The sequence below is a fragment of the Arachis hypogaea genome, chromosome 11, assembly GCF_003086295.3.
Source record: "Arachis hypogaea cultivar Tifrunner chromosome 11, arahy.Tifrunner.gnm2.J5K5, whole genome shotgun sequence".
NCBI classification, from domain to species: Eukaryota; Viridiplantae; Streptophyta; class Magnoliopsida; order Fabales; family Fabaceae; genus Arachis; species Arachis hypogaea.
The window spans coordinates 58,748,924-58,768,549 of NC_092046.1; positions in this window are offsets into that span (position 1 = coordinate 58,748,924).

Consider the following 19,626-nt stretch of genomic DNA (forward strand, 5'->3'; position numbering starts at 1 on the left):
CACTACTCAAGTTGTGGCTGGGAAGATCATAATCAAAGAGATTTTACTCATTCATACCCCATTCATCAAGAGCCATCACCTCTCAATTATACAACCTCACCTCCAAGTTTTACATGCCTAAATTCTTCATCATTTGAGTATGCCTTAGCACAAAAGTCTATCCCAAATCCATACAATTCATTTCACCATCCACAAAACTTAATCCACTACCCACAAGAGTCATACCACTTTCAGAACACACAACCACAAAACAACAAATTCCATTCACAAGCCAACCCCGCCCAACCATTACAACCTACCCAACCTCCTTTAGATAAACTTGCTAGGACCAAACTCATCATTGAAGAATTCAGAAAAAGTAGAGTAGAGAAGAGACTCACTAGGATAGAACTCCTCTTTGAAGAAATAATAAAAACAATCGAAGAGGAGAAAATAGCAGAAAGAGACCATAAAGAAAAATTGAGACAGAATGCAAAACTCTATTCTGAAGAACAATTCATTGAAGAGCTGAGATCACAAAGAGAGATCACTCTACTCTCTCCAGAAACAGAGGAGTTCATTCAAAGGTCAAGAAAAAAGGAGGAAGTCAATCAAGGGAGCCCACACTCCAATGAAACAGAGAGTTACATAGAGGGTAGGTTCATTGAACCACCAATTCAAGAAGTTTTTGATGAAGAGGATGCTCCACCCATCATACAATACCCAAATCCTGAAATCAAGGTGGTAAAGGCAATCAACATGAACACTAACAAAAGGATGGTGACCAAGAAAAGAAGGATAATATTCATGAAGAAGAAAAGGTCAACCAAAAGCTATCCCACCCCTACCCCAACAAGCAAGTTTACTCAAGCTAACAACAGAAGAAGGCTTGCTGGGGAGAGGCACTCAAAACAAGGGGCATTCACTGGCTCCTCTTTCCTCTTGAGGTCATTCCTCTTAACAAACTGGAAGAAGAGGAAGAAAGTCATGAACAACATGTCAAGCTAATGACATTAAAAGAGAACTTGTTGGGAGGCAACCCAACCGTAGGTAACATTTCCTTGCTTTGCTTAGTTTACTTTCAATAATTTGGCATATGATTGCACTCTAAGTTTGGTATTGCCATGCAACAATTTGAATTTCAATCTTCACTGGGTACTTGCAACATTCTAGATTGACAGTGGCACACTAAGTTTGGTGTTGCCACTTAACTTTCATGCAAAGTACCATGCCAACACCATTTATTAATGCAATCAAAATTATCTCTATTTTACTTCTTGTGCTTTTGTTGTGATCCATAATCTTGCTTGCTGAAACACATGCATAATCACACTTTATTTTAAGACATTCATGATCCATCATAAACCCCGTCACCACTGTTTTAATTGTTGCTTGAGTATAAGCAATCATTCTATGTCTGGTGTGGGAAGGGAAAGAATAAGAGGAAAAGGGCAACAACAATGAAGATAAAATACAAGGTGGTAAAGTTCCTTTCTCCTCTTACTTATTTCCAGTACTTTAATTTGCATGATTGTCTTCTATGTTCTTTGTATGTATGTGTGCTTTCTCCTTGTGAATAAGCATGTCAATTCTGTCTTTTAAACTTTTTATTGATTAAGGCTGTGTTTTCTAGTCTGAATGTCATTACTGCATCCGTACTTTTCTTACTTGTATGCTTGTCCCTTTGAATCAAATGAAAAGAGAATGAGTATTTTATAAAAGACCAGAGTAGAGTTCATACTACGGAATAAGTGCCTGAGTTTGTGGTGTGGTCATAAGTTAGCTAAGTTGGTTCAACCACAAGGTGGGAAGACAACTATCTGTCCTGAATCATATGCTTTGAACACACCCCATGAGACTAGCTAAATAAGAAGATCCTAATAAGAAAAAGGGAAAGAACAATAAAGGTTGAAAAAGAAAAGAAAAAGAGTAAGCAATAAGGCTAGGCACCAATGGTTTTAATCTCGAGGCATGTGTCTGTGGTGCTCCTGTTTGAGGGATCTACTTGGATGAATAAGCTCTTAGGGGTACCTTATCACTTGGTAACTTGGGTTAACTAACTCAGGATTATCAGCTGAAAGTCCACTATCAAGAGTAACCCTCAACACAGAGCATTTAGTAACCCAAAGAGATGCTGGACACCAAGGTCTTAAGAAAAGAAAATAAACAAATCATGTGCCTGTGGTGTGTATGTATGGGGGAGAGACTTGAGCAAGTAAGTCCGTAGGGGTGTTTCAACACCTAGCACCTTGAACCAACTGGTTCGGGAGTGTTGGCTGAAAGCTTATTTTAAAGAGTTGCCCCCTTACAGAGCACTTAGCCTAAGAACACAAATAAGCCCTGAATTGACAAGAAACAAAAGGATCAATGAATAAAAGTCTCATGGGATGCAATCACAGTGAGTATTCTAGGGCATGATAAAGGTTTGAAAGCCAGGAATGAACCTAAGTTGCTATGCATGAAACCACCATAAAACCAGGGACATGACTTCCACAAGAATGACTCATTTCTCTTGGTATTCCATTCATCATTCTCTTGTTCCAGTACTTGCTTAGGGACAAGCAAGCTTTAAGTTTGGTGTTGTGATGCCAGGGCATTTTGGCCAGTTTCACTGACCTTTTCTTTACTATTTTTAAGGTAGTTTCATGCATTTTCTTAGGAAATAAGCTAGTTTTGGGTAGATATTCACTTACATCTTGATTCAAGCATACATTGTGCACTTTACATGATTTCATGAGAATTTTGCATGAATTATATGATAAATTGGATGATGCATAATCCCATGATTAAGAGCAAGACTTTGATGCACTTTGTTTGATTGATTTCAGGCCAAAAGAAGAAGAGAAGAGCCACGTTAGTGGCTACGTTAGTTACACTAACGTGGGCACTAACGTAGGAAGGAAGGAAAGCCACAACGTTAGTGAGAAAAGCTAGTGGCATTAACTTTGAAGAAAGGAAATGGAGCCAACGTTAGTGACACTTAACATTATCACTAACGTTGGACCAAGCTCATAAGTGGTCACGTTAGTTGCCACGTTAAGTTAGTTAACGTGGCCTCTAACGTTAAGAAGTAAAGGGGAAGCCAACGTTAGTGACATTCAACTTTATCACTAACATTGGCCAAGTCACAATAAGCCACGTTAACTCCCACGTTAACCTAGTTAACATGGAAGCCAACGTGAAGAAACAAGGTGGTCGACAACGTTAGTGACACCAAACATTGTCACTAACGTTGGAAGGAAACCACACAAGCCCCAATAAGCCACGTTAACTCCCACGTTAACCTAGTTAACGTGGAAGCTAACGTGAAGAAGGGAGGTGATCGCCAACGTTAGTGACACCCAACATTGTCACTAACGTTGGAATGAGCCCACACAAGCCACTATGAGCCACGTTAACTCCCACGTTAACTTAGTTAACGTGGTAGTTAACGTGGGCAAAAGTCCCACTTGGCAGCCTCACCATGCCTTCTTCAAACAAGAATAACTTGAGCCACAAAACTCCAAATGAGGTGATTCCAGTGGAATTGGAAAGTAGGATTCCATAGCTTTCCAAGCATATATGGCACTACATGGTTGACCTCTTCAAAGATGAACATGGTATCAACCTGTAGTAAGGCCAGCTGACCTCTTCACCTTCCAAGAAGTGTAACTCGAGTTGTAGAGCTCCAAATGATGCGCTTCCAAAAGCATTAGAAAGTAGACATCCAGGACTTTCCAACAATATATAATAGTATGGGGTGGATACTAAGTTTGAGCTTCAGAAACTGGCAATAATGAAGCCCTGATCGCTAGCGTTATTGGCACTCAATTTTTCATTAACGCTGGCAACTATGCCAGCGACCATGTCCACTTTAAAGGAGCATAACTTGAGCTACAGAGGTCCAATTAAGGTGATTCTAGTTGCATTAGAAAGCTGACATTCAGAGCTTTCCAACAATATATAATACTCTATAGTGGGCATGAAATTGGAGTACAAACAAGAGGCATCTTTTAAGTCCCAAAAACACCAACTGGGCAGCAAGTGCAACGTTAGCCACAATAACTTTAGCACTAACGCCACACTTGTAGCGTTAGTGTGGCTAACATTAGCACTAACTTTAGCACCTGGACCTCAACTTGACTCACTCTCTCTCAAGTCCACTTCAAAGCTCAAGCAAGCAAGCCCACAATTGTCAAACAATCAAGACCACAAGAAGCATCTAGAATAGAAATTTTCATTTAATTGTAATTTGCTTTTAATTTCATTTTGTAATTTAGGAGAGCCTATATAAAGGCCTTAGTTTTTACATTGATAGTCATCTTGGAAAGGGATTCTGGAAATCCTGGAATGGAAGATTAGAGAGGGGTCTTCGGACTCCCTCCCCTCACACACTTTTCCTTTTCTTTCTCTTCTTTGTACTTTTCATTTATGAATTTTGAAGTTTCAATTTTAGTTTTAATCTTCATCTTTACTTTTCTGCACTTTCTTTCTTTTCTATTTTTGTAGAGCAATGATCAACTAACTCTTTACATTGGGTTAGAGAGCTCTATTGTGATTCAATGGATTAAGTGTAGTTCTTATTCTTCTTCTTCTTTCTTTCCTCTTGATTTTACTAGAGAGCTTTTGATCTTCATCCAATTGGGTAGTTATCTTGGAAAAGAAACTATTCATACTTGGATCTCTTCTGAACCTTGAAAGAGGAATGAAGAGATCATGCTAGAAATGCTTTCTCATGCTGGACCAAATTGGGTGTGGATGGATATGTGACTATAATCCTTCCAATATTTGATTTGGGAAATGCATGTGGTATAATCAGTGACCATACTTCATCTCTTCTCATGAGCAATTGACCAAGGAATTGGCTATTGATCAAAATTTGAGAGATTGAATTACAAGGAATTGTAATTCGATCACTTAAGATTGCCAAGGGGATCAATGAACGCATTGATTGAGGAAGAGATGAGAATGAACTTCATCTGGAGGATTGCAATATCTCTTGATCCCAATGTTCATTTTATTTTTAGTTCCTACATTTACTTTTCTTGCTATTTTACTTTTCTGCACTTTATAGTTTTTCCTTTACATTCATGTTATTTACACTTCCTGCTGCTTGCTCATCATTCAAATCTGAACCGTCTAACTAGGATAATCAATTAACCATTGATTGCTTAATCTGTTAATCCCTGTGGGATTCGACCTCACTCTATTGTGAGTTTTTACTTGACGATGAATTCGGTTCACTTGCCGAAGGAAATTTGTTACGAGACAAGTTTTCCGTGCATCAAGAGGAACGAACTAATCCCCACCAGGACCGTCACAGGATGGCAGGGTGCATAGATTACAGAAAACTCAACGAAGCTACACAAAAAGATCATTTCTCCCTTCCCTTCGTGAATCAGATGCTGGAAAGACTTGCAGGGCATGCATATTACTGTTTTCTTGATGGTTATTCAGGATATAACCAAATAGTTGTTGATCCAAGAAACCAAGAGAAAACTTCCTTCACCTGCCCATATGGAGTGTTTGCCTACCGGCGCATGCCATTTGGGCTATGCAATGTGCCCGCAACCTTCCAACGCTACATGCTCTATATTTTCTCAGATATGATAGAAAAATTTATCGAAGTCTTTATGGACGACTTCTCAGTATTCGGAGATTCCTTTCCTAGTTGCCTAGATCACCTGGCCATGGTATTAAAAAGATGTCAAGAAACTAATTTGGTCTTGAACCGGGAGAAATGTCACTTTATGGTGACAGGAGGAATATTTCTTGGTCATCAGGTTTCTAACCAAGGCATTGAGGTGGACAGAGCCAAGGTGGAACTCATTGAAAAATTACCTCCACCAAGTGATGTCAAGGCAATTAGGAGTTTTCTAGGACATGCTGGCTTTTACAGAAGGTTTATTAAATATTTTTCAAAGATAGCCAAGCCCTTAAGCAATCTCCTTGTATCTGATACACCATTTATCTTTGATGAAAAGTGCATGCTAGCATTCGAGAACTTGAAAAAGAGGTTGTCTTCTACTCCTATCATTTCTCCACCTGACTGGAACCTACCATTTGAACTAATGTGCGATGCATCTGACTTCGCAATTGGGGCAGTGTTGGGACAGAGGAAAGATAACTTGGTCCATGTGATATACTATGCCAGCAAAGTCCTCAATGATGCTCAAAGAAATTATACCACTACTGAAAAGGAGTTGCTGGCAATAGTTTTTGCATTTGACAAGTTTAGATCATACCTCATTGGTGCCAAAGTGATTGTCTTCACAGATCACACAGCACTTAAATATTTGTTTGCAAAGCAAGAATCAAAACCAAGATTAATAAGATGGATCTTATTGTTGCAGGAATTCGATATTGAAATTAGAGACAAGAAAGGAGTGGAGAACAAGGTAGCGGATCACCTATCCAGAATTCCTCATAATAAAGGTGGAACACATTATACCAGTGTAAATGAGCTTTTCCCAGATGAGCAACTGATGACGGTTCACAAAGCACCATGGTTTGCAGACATTGCTAACTTCAAGGCAACTGGGGCTTTGCCCCCATAAATCAACAAACATCAAAAAAGAAAGCTCATCAATGATGCAAAATATTTTGTCTGGGATGAGCCATAGCTCTTCAAGAAGTGTTCAGATGGAATCCTGAGAAGATGTATTTTGGAAGAAGAAGGAAGAGACGTCCTATGGAACTGCCATGGCTCGTGCTATGGAGGCCACTTTGGAGGGAAAAGAACTGCCGCAAAGGTGTTACAGAGTGGATTTTTTTGGCCAACTCTTTTCAAGGATGCCAAGGAGGTAGCAAGGAGCTGCAATGAGTGCCAAAGAGTTGGAAACCTACCCAAGAGAAATGAGATGCCACAGAATTTCATCCTAGAGCTGGAACTGTTTGACGTATGGGGAATCAATTTCATGGGACCATTCCCAACCTCATCTTCAAACAAGTATATCTTGGTAGCAGTGGATTATGTCTCCAAGTGGGTAGAAGCTATTGCAGCCCCAACAAATGATAACAAGGTGGTCATGAACTTCCTCAGAAAAAATATTTTTAGCCAGTTCGGAGTCCCACGAGCACTCATCAGTGATGGTGGAAGCCATTTCTGTAACAAACCACTAGAAGCTCTTCTCTTGAGGTACGGGGTGAAACATAAGGTTGCCACGCCTTACCATCCCCAAACAAGTGGGCAAACCGAGATATCTAACAGAGAATTAAAAAGGATTCTGGAGAAAACTGTAGGAGCAGCAAGAAAGGACTGGTCGAAGAAGCTAGATGATGCTCTTTGAGCATACAGAACAGCATTCAAAACACCGATAGGGATGTCACCATATCAACTGGTGTATGAGAAAGCTTGTCATTTACCATTGGAGCTGGAACACAAAGCTCTCTGGGCTCTCAAGATACTAAATTTTGACAGCATTGCTGTTGGTGCAAAGAGGATCTTGCAGCTACAAGAGATAGAGGGGTTTAGATCCCAAGCTTATGAAAATGCCAAGATTTATAAAGAAAAGGCAAAGAGAAAACATGACCTCCATCTAGCACCCAGGAGTTTTGAAAAGGGGCAGCAAGTACTCCTTTACAACTCCAAATTGAGACTGTTCCCAGGAAAACTCAAATCAAGGTGGTCAGGACCCTTTCTTGTCACAAAGGTATCGCCATATGGACACATCGAGATCATGGAGGAAAATTCAAAGAGGACTTTCACTGTGAATGGACAAAGGCTCAAACACTACCTGGGCAACATGAGGGAAAACCCCAAAATGAAGTATCATCTCAACTGATGGAGGAATCGTCGAGCTAGCGACGCTAAAAGAGCGCTTTGTTGGGAGGCAACCCAACCTGAGGTAGTTGCTTTTTCATGATCATTTTAATAAAAGTTGCAAGTAGTCTCCCTTGCATTGTAAGGAGCTAAGTTTGGTGTTGCACACCAAAACAATCCAAAAGTGAATGTGTAATTCTAAGTTTGGTGTTCCACCAAAGATATCAGTTAGAATCACACTACACTCCACTGGCAAATTGCTAGCTCCAACCAATCAGGGGAACCACTTAGCAGTAGGTTAGTCTGTAGATCATAGTTGTCTTGTTAATAACAACACATAAGGATCTCTGCATGTATTGAATATGTTGTACTAGGCAAGGAACTAAGTTTGGTGTTCACACACCAAATTAAGTTCAGAAATTCACAAGCATACATGTAGGTTAACTATTTCTCAAGTGCTTGGGGAACAAGCAACTTCCAATAGCTTTGCAGGAATCTTCTGGAGAGATGACGCACCAAAATCCAAGGAAGTGGAGTAGAATGCAAAAACTAGGGATGATGATAACAAAGGGACAGCTAGAAACCATCACCCGAAGGTTGTATTGTTATTTAATCCCATATACTTGGAATGCTAAAAAAATTGGAAGTCTGAATGTGCACTTGATTAATAGTTACTCATTACTTTTAATCAATAGAATTTAATGCTTGTTTTTCATTGCTTTTGTCATATGTGTGCTAGTCTTAATGCCACTGCTACATCTTCACAATGCTTATTGTGTTGCTTGTCTCCTTTTGAATCAAATAAAAAGAGATGTTATGAAAGACCAGAGTGGAGTTCAAGTTGTGGAGTAAGTTCTTAGATTTGTGGTGTAGTAATCACTTAGCTAAGTTGGTTTACCAACAAGGTGGGAAGGCAACTATCTGTCTTGAATCATATGCTTGAAACACACCCCATGAGACTAGCTAAATAATAAGATCCTAATAAGAAAAAGGGAAAAGAACAATAAGAGTTGAAAAAGAAAGAAAAGTTAATAAAGGATAAGGCTAGGCACCAAGGGTTTGAACCTTGAGGGATGTGTCTATGGTGCTCTTGTACCAAGGATCTGCTTGGATGAATAAATTCTTAGGAGTGCTTCATCACTTGGTAACTTGGGTTAACTAACCCGGGATTATCAACTGAAAATTCATTATCAAGAGCAACCTGGCTACAGAACATTTAGTAACCTAAAGAGGTGCTGGACACCAAGATCTCAAGAAAAGAAAATAACAAACCATGTGCCTGTGGTGTGCATGTATGGGGGAGAGAGACTTGAGGGAGTAAGCCCTTAGGGGTGCTTCAACACCTAGCACCTTGAACCAACTGGTTCGGGAGTGTTGGCAGAAAGCTTATTTTAAAGAGTCACCCCCTCATAGAGCACTTAGCCTGAGGATGCAATAAACCCTGAAAACAATAAAAGGATCGATGAATAAAAGTCTCATAGGGTGCAATCAAGTGAGTATTCAAGACATGATAAAGGTCTGAAAGCCAGTGAAGGAATGAACCTAAGTTGCTATACATGAAACCACCATAAAACCAAGGACATGACTTCCACAATAATGACTCATATCTCTTAGCATTTCATTCATCATTCTCTTGTTCTAGTACTTGCTTAGGGACAAGCAAGTTTTAAGTTTGGTGTTGTGATGCCAGGGCATTTTGGCCAGTTTCACTGTCCTTTTCTTTATGGTTTTAGGGTAGTTTCATGCACTTTCTTAGGAAATAAGCAAGTTTTGGGTAGAATTTTACTTACATCTTGATTCAAGCAAACATTGTGATTTTTATATAAATTCATGAGAATTATGCATAAATTGAATGACAAATTGGATGATGCATATCTCATAACTTGGACTAGAATTTTGATGCACTTTATTGCTTGATTTCAGGACAAAGGAAGCAAGGAAGAACCACGTTAGCAGCCACGTTAGTTTAACTAACGTGACCTCTAATGTGGAAGGGGAGCTAGCTTGCAATGTTAATGAGAAAAGTAATTGCCAATAACGTCCTCGAAGCCATCATAGCCCACGTTAATTGCCACGTTAACTACATTTACATGGTAGTTAACGTGGAAGAAGAAAATGAGTCCAACGTTAGTGACACTTACCTTTGTCACTAACATTGGACCAAGCTCATATTGGCCACGTTAAGAGCCACGTTAACTCAGTTAACGTGGACTCTAATGTAAGGAAACAAAAGAATGGCCAATGTTAGTGACACTCACCTTTGTCACTAACGTTGAGCTAAGCCACTTTGAGCCACGTTAGTTGCCACGTTAACTCAGTTAACGTGAAATCTAACGTGGAGGAAGCAAAGAATTGCCAACATTAGTGACACTCACCTTTGTCACTAACGTTGGGATGAGCCACTATGATCTACGTTAACTCCCACGTTAACTACATTAACGTGGAAGCTAACGTGAGTAAAAGGGATAATGAGCCAACGTTAGTGACACTCACCTTTGTCACTAACGTTGGAAATGGCTAGCAATACCACGTTAGAAGCCACGTTAACCTAGTTAACGTTAACTCTAACGTGGGAAGTAGGGGCGTTTTGGAACGTTAGTGACAAAGGTAAGTGTCACTAACATTCTCGAAGATGTGGCAAGCCTACATTAAGGGTCACGTTAGCCACACTAACGTGAACTCTAACATAGGGAGAAAGGAGGATTCTCAACGTTATTGGAAAAAGTAAGTCCCAATAATGTGTGCGAAGGACCAATAGGCAACGTTAGTGGTCACGTTGATGCCACTAACGTTGAAGTTAACGTGGATCATCCTTGGGATTGGAACGTTAGTGAAAAAGGTGATTGCCACTAACGTTCTCGAACCCACACTTTCACTTAACGTTAACGCCACTAACATCCTAAGCTAGAATCCCTGCCTACTTCACACTTTCTCTCTGCAAGTAAAGCTGAGCCCACTGAAGAAGATAACTGCTTCAACTCAAGATCCAAAGGCCCATATCCAAGACTTGAAGAGCCAACTAGAAGATCAGAAGAATAGTATAAATAGGGAGAACTTTGAACCAGAGGGGAGCTTTTGGGAAAAGGGGGACATTATTAGAATCACTCTCTGTATTTTACTTTCTCTGCAACTTTTAGTTTAACTTTCAGAATGTACTCTCCATCTATGCTTTTCATTCCCAGAGCTATGAACAACTAAATCCCTTTCATTGGGTTAGGGAGCTCTGTTGTAATTTGATGGATCAATATTAGTTTTCATTATTCTTCTTCTCTCTTTTCTCTTGATTTTTACTAGAAAGCTTTCAATCTTTATCCAATTAGATAGTTGTCTTGGGAAAGAAGCTATTCATACTTGGATCTCTTCTGAACCTTGGAAGGGGAATGAAGAGATCATGCTAGAAATGCTTTCTCATGTTGGACCAAATTGGGGTTTGGATGGATATAGTGACATATAATCCTACCAACACTTTGATTTGGAAATACATGTGGTATAATCAGTGACCATACTTCATCTCTTCTCATGAGCAATTAGACCAAGGAATTGGCTATTGATCTGATTTGAGAGATTGAGTTACCAAGGAATTGGAATTCAATCACTTAAGATTGCCAAGGAGATCAATGAATGCATTGATTGAGGAAGAGATGAAAATGAACTTGATCCGGAGAATACAACATCTCCTAAGCCCAATGAACTCCCCATTTCTGATCTTACCCATTCTATTTACTTTCTGCTATTTACCTTCATGCTAAACTCCCATTCCCCATTTAAGATTCTACAATTTACTTTCCGTCATTTATTTTCTGCCATTTACTTTCCCGCCATTCAATCTCCTGCAATTCTCAACCCAAATTTCTGCTTAGCTTAACTAGAACATTCCTCCAATTAAAGTTGCTTGACCAATCAATCCCTGTGGGATTCGAACTCACTCTATTGTGAGTTTTTACTTGACAACAATTCGGTATACTTGCCGAAGGAAATTTGTTAAAAGACAAGTTTCCATGGCATCTAATTAAAATAAGAATTTTGATAATAATTTTAAAGGATTTGGCCCAAGATTGGGCCGAATGGGCCGAACCGATCGAACTGGACCTAAATTGGGCCCGTGGACCCAACTAACCCACTAAACTTAATGAGCTTCATCCCATTCTCTCCCCCTTTGCATGCAAACACACTGAAAGTTCAGCAAGAAAGGGAAGAACATAACAAATTCACAAAACCCTTGGATTTCATTTAATCTGCCATAACTTCTTGCTCTAAGCTCTGATCGCCGCACTATTTTTGGACATACAACCGCAGTGTCGAGCTCTACAAAGCCCGGTACTTAATTAGGTAAGGAAGCCATGCTTTCATTTTCAAACCCTCCTCCCCCAATTTCGAAAATTCAATGTGGTGAGGTGTTGAGATCTTGAATTTTTTACGTTGTAGGATCCGAATAACTTGAGGAATTAGCAGGTTTTTGTTAGCTGAGGCACGGATAAGGTGAGGATTCTTGAAACCTAGTAGAATTCTTGATTTCTTATGTTTGAGTATTAAGTTGGTATATTTGAATGTGGCAATGTGAATTAGATAATGTATAAATGTGAATTGGAGCTTAATTGTGAACATTGGATGCTTGGTGGAGCTTTGGGTGCTATTATTTTGGAGATTGAGAACCTTGGGGCTGGGTTTTGTGCCAACTTGTGGTGTCCTTGACTTAAAGGAGAAATCTGCCAAGGTATGGTTTTGGTTTTTTGTATATAATATGTAATGTCCTGTGAAAACTTAGGCTAGACGACTTAAGATAAATTGAATTGTATGTTTGATGCATGTATGGTGGTTTTAGTTGATGCCATGTGTGTTGGGTTGTATGTGGATAAATGGGAGTGATGTTGGATGATATAAATGTGGTGGATGGTTGAATAGGTAATGTGTTGAATGAATAATGATGCTATGTTAAAGAGTAAGTTTGACTCTATGTTGATTTTTAAATTCTTGGAGTTGAAATTGAGGTATATGTATGATAATGAGTAATGGAATGATTGAGAAGAATTAGGATTAAATTCAGTTTGTTTGAGGTTGGCTTAAAAACTTGAGATTTTAATTTGAGTTGGAAATGTGGTAAGAATAGAGGTTTGGTGTTTTAGATAAAAAAAACTTGATTTTAATGAACTTCGGTGGTCCATAGCTGGAGCCTCAAATTTTAGATGGGAATTAAATTTGTTTCAAATCAAAGATAGTTTTACAAGATTTAAAATGGTATAGATTTTGTGGAGAACAGAATTTTGTAGAGGAAGTTATGGACATCGAAAATTCTTTGCAAAAAACTGAATTTTCTTAAGTTGTAGCAAAACAAGAACTTCTGGTTTGAGTGCGTACACACACTGATGTGCGCACGGGCCGAGCAGGAGCTATGTTTTTGCTTGTGCGTACGCACGAGCAGTGTTCGCATGCACACCATGTGGTTTTTAACCAACATCCATACGCACAATATGGTGCGTACGAACACACAGGGACATGCTAGTTGTTGAGTGTGTCTGCACACCCTGAAGCGTATGCACACCTTTGAAAGTTTTCACAAGTGTAGGCACGCACACAGCCTATTTTTTAGCAACTTATATTTTATGATTTAAACATGGTTTCGAACATCTAAGCTTCTATTTTTACCCTCTAGGACCCTAGAATTGTGTTATAGTAGTAGTGAAGGGGTTTGAACCAGGAAGATGAAGTAACTTAAAGGTGAAGAAAGCTCAAAATATTATAAATTATGTATGAGAAGTGCAGAGATATGATGTATATGTGATGTTTATGGATATAATGAATCATTATGAATGATAATGAGGCTTATGCACTTCTTTTATCTGAGATAAGAGTTTTCCTGGGTAAAGAGCAGTGGCTTGCCACCATGTGCTCCAGATTGAGACTCACTACTCTGTTGACCCTACGTCGTAAGGGTGACTGGGCACGTATAAATTCCCGGGAAGGTTTCCCCCAATGAGCAGAATTTATATATGAATAAGAAAAAGCTATGCAAAGATTCTTGGGGATGCACGTCGAGGGACTGTCTAGGGTTTAGTAGCCGAACATGTCGGGTTGATTTGATAACCGATAGATGAGCCTCATCAGCCATAGGATACATCATATACATATGTTTGAATTGCGTGCTTGTGCATTAATTGGGAATGCTACGTGAATTTAATATGCTTAATTGTTATACTTGCTACCTGCATTACTTGTATTCTAATTGTGTTTGCCATTATCTGCTTGTTTGTCTGTGTGGTTCCACCGGAGTTGGAGGATTTGGAGGAAATTGGATGACGAAGGATTGGAATAGAGTTTCGGTTAAGTTTAGGAACCTTAGATTACCACCCTTGTTTATGGTTTTCCATTTTAAATCTTTATGGTTTATAATTTAAATGTCGGAGTTCTAGGATTGCCTCTGGCTATCCCGGGACCTTATATCTTATGTATGCGGCACCATTACCATGTGAGAACCTCCGATTCTCATTCCATATGGAAATTTGTGTTTTTCAGATGCAGGTCAAGAGGCAGCTCATTAGGCATCTGGAGTTCTTGCAGCGAAGTGGGTCTTTTGGGACTTTATATTTTGTGTTGTTTAGATATATGCTTATGTATAAAACCCTCTTATAGGCTTGATTTACTTTTGTACCTCATAGAGGTTTATGGAGCACTAGGGTTTCTTTTGTGTATTTTTGGGTTATGGATTTTATATGTATGTATGTAAATATCCTCCGGTCAGCCTTAGCTTCACAGGCTGAGCTCGACAAGCTTGAATATTTTGTGCCTTGACCTTCTACTATATATATATATATATATATATATATATATATATATATATATATATATATATATATATATATTTACCTAAGCTTTCTTCATACGCAAGTAAACGCTCACTACAAGAAAAGCACCCATTCAGCCACACTTTTTTAAGCTACATTTGAAAAGCGTAGCCTATTCCTAGAATCTATTCCTAGAATAGGCTACGCTTTTCTCCGTATTTCCTTTTTGTAGGAGAATAGGAAACACATTTGTGGCATCACTTGAAAAGTGTCTCCTTAGATATTATAAATATCACTTATAAAGCGCTTTTGAAGAGTAGCCTATTTGTTATATTTTGGATGTGTTTTTAAAGTGTTTCGTAATGTACGAAACAAAATACATATACTACACTTAGTGAATTTTTTATTTCCCTTTCACGTTACCACCAAAATTAAACCCACGCCCTTCATCTTCTAAAACCCGCACCCTTCTGCTTCAGAAAGCTCACCACCACCTTTGCCATTTTCACGCCCCCACCTTCGCTCACCATCACTCACCGCCCCCTAATGAATCCATATTTGATGATAAATTTTGGATTGATTTGAGTGGATTTCATCATACAAACCCACATGTATTCATTCAAATAGCATACTTTTGTATTCTCTCCCTAAATTGAGCTTAATTATGAAAACATGCTATTTTATGCTTAATTTAACCAATTTTATTCCACTTTCATTCCATTCGATGTCTTGATATTTTTGATAAGTGATTTCAGGTATAATAGGTTGGAATGACTTGATAAGAGTGGACGTGAAGCATGCAATAGGGAAAAAACATGAAGAAAACAAAGGAGAAGCATACAGCCATGTGTGCGTACGCATAAGTCTCTGTGCGTACGCACAAGAGGAAGATTCAGCACGTGTGCTTACGCACGACTTAGTGCACGTGACTCACTTAAAGGAAAACACTGGGGGCAATTTCTGGGCCTCCAGAGCCCAGTTTTGGACTTTCTGAAGCTGATTGAGTGCTATATTAAAGGGGGCATCATTCCATATCAAAGGGAGAGCAATTAGGGTAGATTAGAAACATGCTTTTTGTCATATTCTAGAGAGAGAAGCTCTCCTTTTTCTCTAGAATTAGGATAGCTTAGGTTAGATCTCTCTTAGTTTTCCTTGCCATTTATTGTTATTGCACTTTTGTTCTTTACTTCTACTTGTTATTTCCCTTCTTTTGTTCCTTTATGTTTATGACACTTTGTTACTTTTAATTTCAATTAATGCAATTCATGTTTTATGTTTCTTATTGTTTAATTTAGTTGTCATTATTGTTTTCATCCATATGGTAGTTGTAGAATTTACTATCTCTTATTATTTTACCATGCTTCTCTTTTATGCCTTCTAAGTGTTTGATAAAATGCTTGGATGGATTTTTGCCTAATTTTTCACACTCTTGGTTGGGAGATTGGGTAATTAGGTGAACTTGAGTGGTGGATGTCCATTCTACATTGTTGGAGGATTGTTAGTTGATTTGGTTTCCACTAACTCTAAGCCTTCCATTAATAGAGTTGGCTAGGACTTGTGGATTGAGATCAGTTATGCCCTTTTGACTAGTTCTCGATGTTAGGATTGACTAATTGGGATTAATTCTACACAATTACCAAGTTTGTGGTCCATAACTAGGATAGGAATCCTTAATTCCCCAATTCTTGCCAAGAGCCCTTTTTGCCATTTAATTTTCATTTTCATTGCTTTTACTTGCTTTCCATTTAATTACTTACCATTTTAATTTCTTGCCTCTTGCAATCAAAACCCCTAAATCCCCCATAGCCAATAATTGAGCATTTTATTGTAACTCCTAGGGAAGACAACCCGGAACTTAAAACTCCCGGTTATTTTGTATTGATTGTGAGATCTTTGAATTAAAATTTGATTATTGGCCAATTGTTGGGATTGGACTATACTTGCAATGGAGATGTTTTATCTTGAGAAATTCTAAACCCGCTCTAGGCCACTCTATCAGCCCCCTTCTCCTTCGTCTTCACCTTCGCTCACTACTCACCATCGCAGCTCATCATCTTCTTCACCTTCACCTTTGATGCCCTGTACACCTTGTACCCCGACCGTAGTGCTGCTACCAGTGACGTTGTTAGAAGAATGATTCTCCCTCTGGCACCGCGCTTCACTCTGTTCGTTGCCTCCATAAGAACACGTCCGGGTGTTCACAGCGAAGATTTTGTCGTACGTCTCGATTGCGAGATAAATTACAATTTCTCGTTTGATTCTGCTAGAAGAGATGGTGACGATTGCTACTCGATCATGGAGTGGGTTAATAGTTTGAATTTGAAGAATTAATTAGGTTTTTTGCAGGTTCAAAATTATTTAGAATTCTAGGGTTTTTGCTGGAAGAAAAGAAATAAAAGAACATGGAAAGAGAGTGGTAGTGAATTTGTTTGAAGTTATTTATTATGATGATGAATTGTTGATTTGCTGTAGATTGAGCATTAAGATCCAGTTGCATCTGATGCATCCATGAATGGTAACCGCCAATGACTCAGATTGAGTTTCCATTTGGAACTGTGAACACCAACAGGTACAATTTTAGGATTGATTTGAAATATTGATCCATTTGTAACTGGAAACTATTAATGATGTTAAAGTTTAGGATTGATTTGAATATTGATCTATTTGGACTATTTGACATATATGATGCAATAAATTGATGATAATATATGTCAATTGTTTGAGAGATGTGTGGCTGGATTGCTATGTTGAGTAATGCAGAAATTTTTTATTTCATATGAGTATGCTTAAATGTGAAAAGTGACCAAAAATAGTGATTTATTAATGTTGAAAACTTGGGGCTGATTTAATTTTTTCAACAAGTCACAATAGGTAAAAGAAAGTTAGAATGCAAGGTTAGAGTGAGTGAAAAGCTAGGAATCAATTTTGACCTCTCAAAACCCAATGTTACATGTTGCAGAATTATGCAGTTTTGGGCAGCACATTGTGAATAAAACTGGGAGCAATCTAGCCACTCAAAATGAGTAAAATTATTTTTCTATGAAACTTTAAGATGTCTATATTGTTCTCCTAAAATTTAAGAATTTTTCGATGTGTGGTTTGAGAGATATGATTTTTAGAAAATGGTCATTTTCTGCAGAAACAATGCTGTCCGAACTTTCTAACTGCAGTGACGGCTTCTAATTGTGTCTCATACTGGACTAGTGACTGTCTTGGAATAAGCTTTCCTGAACTTTTTACCATTTGGTGTTTAATACATTTTGTACAATCTTAATTTTCCTTGTATGGCTGTACTAGATTGTAAATGGCCCTAAAGTTTTGAGTAAATTTGTTGGTGAAACTAAAAAGAATGTGAGGGACCTTTTTGCTGATGCTGAATAAGAGCAGCGGAGCCGAGGTGATAGAGAAACACAAATTGTATGTACTTAAGATTAAATTTTCTCATAATTCACTCTTCTTAATCACTGTATTTTCAGGGGATGAAAGTGATTTGCATATAATTATCTTTGATGAAATCGATGCTATTTGTAAGGTATGGAATTTCTAAACTTTGGACTAACATGAATCATGCAATGTGTTATTTTCCTATTTGTTGATTAATGTTAATTCATGATTATTGTGTGTCAACATTAGATTCTTCAGATTTTCTATGCTACTAATACGATATGACCCTTGATGAGCGGATATTTTATACGCTTTTTGAGGTTAATTTCATATAGTATTTAGTGTGTTTTAGTTAGTTCTTAGTTTATTTTTAGTAGTTTCTAGGCAAAATTTATATTTCTGGACTTTACTATGAGTTTGTGCATTTTCTGTGATTTCAGGTATTTTCTGGCTGAAATTGAGGGAGCTGAGCAAAAATCTGATTCAGGCTGAAAAAGGACTGCTGATGCTGTTGGATTCTGACCTCCCTGCACTCAAAATGGATTTTCTGGAGCTACAGAACTCCAAATGGCGCGCTTCCAATTTCTTTGGAAATTATACATCCAAGGCTTTCCATCAATATATAATAGTCTATACTTTTTTCAAGGAATGATGACGTAAACTGGCGTTCAACGCCAGTTCCATGCTGCTGTCTGGCGTCCAGCGCCAGAAACAAGTTACAAAGTGGAGTTCAACGCCAGAAAAGGATCCAAAGCTGGCATTTTTACGCCCAAAACAGCCCTATGCACGTGATTAGCTTAAGTCTCAGCCCCAGCACACACCAAGTGGGCCCCAGAAGTGGATTTCTGCACCGTCCATCATAGTTTACTCATTTACTGTAAACCTAGTTTACTAGTCTAGTATTTAAACAACTTTTAGAGACTTATTTTGTATCTCATGAAATTTTTAGATCTGAACTTTGTATCTTTTGACGGCATGAGTCTCTAAACTCCATTGTTGGGGGTGAGGAGCTCTGCTGTGCCTCGATGAGTTAATGCCAGTATTTCTGTTTTTTATTCAATCATGTTTGTTCCTATCTAAGATATTCATTTGCGCCTTATTATGATGAATGTGATGATCCGTGACACTCATCACCATTCTCAACCTATGAACGTGTGCCTGACAACCACCTCCGTTCTACATTAGATTGAATGAGTATCTCTTAGATTCCTTAATCGGAATCTCCGTGGTATAAGCTAGAATCCATTGGCAGCATCCTTGAGAATCCGGAAAGTCTAAACCTTGTCTGCGGTATTCCTAGTAGGATTCTGGGATTGGATGACTGTGACGAGCTTCAAACTCGCGAGTGCTGGGCGTAGTGACAGACGCAAAAGGATAGCGAATCCTATTTCGGTATGATCGATAACCTACAGATGATTAGCCGTGCGGTGACAGCGCACCTGGACCATTTTCACTGAAAGGAAGGATGGTAGCCATTGACAACGGTGATCCTCCAATACACAGCTTGCCATAGGAGGGACGTGCGTGCGTGAAGAAGAAGATAGAGAGAAAGCAGAGATTCAAAAGGCAAAGCATCTCCAAAACTCCAACATATTCTCATTTACTGCATAACAAGTAACCTTTAATTCATGCTCTCTTGTTCATTTGCAAGTCAATTGATAACCACTAATTAATATCCTGACTAAGAGTTGCAAGATAACCATAGCTTGCTTCAAGCCAACAATCTCTGTGGGATCGACCTTT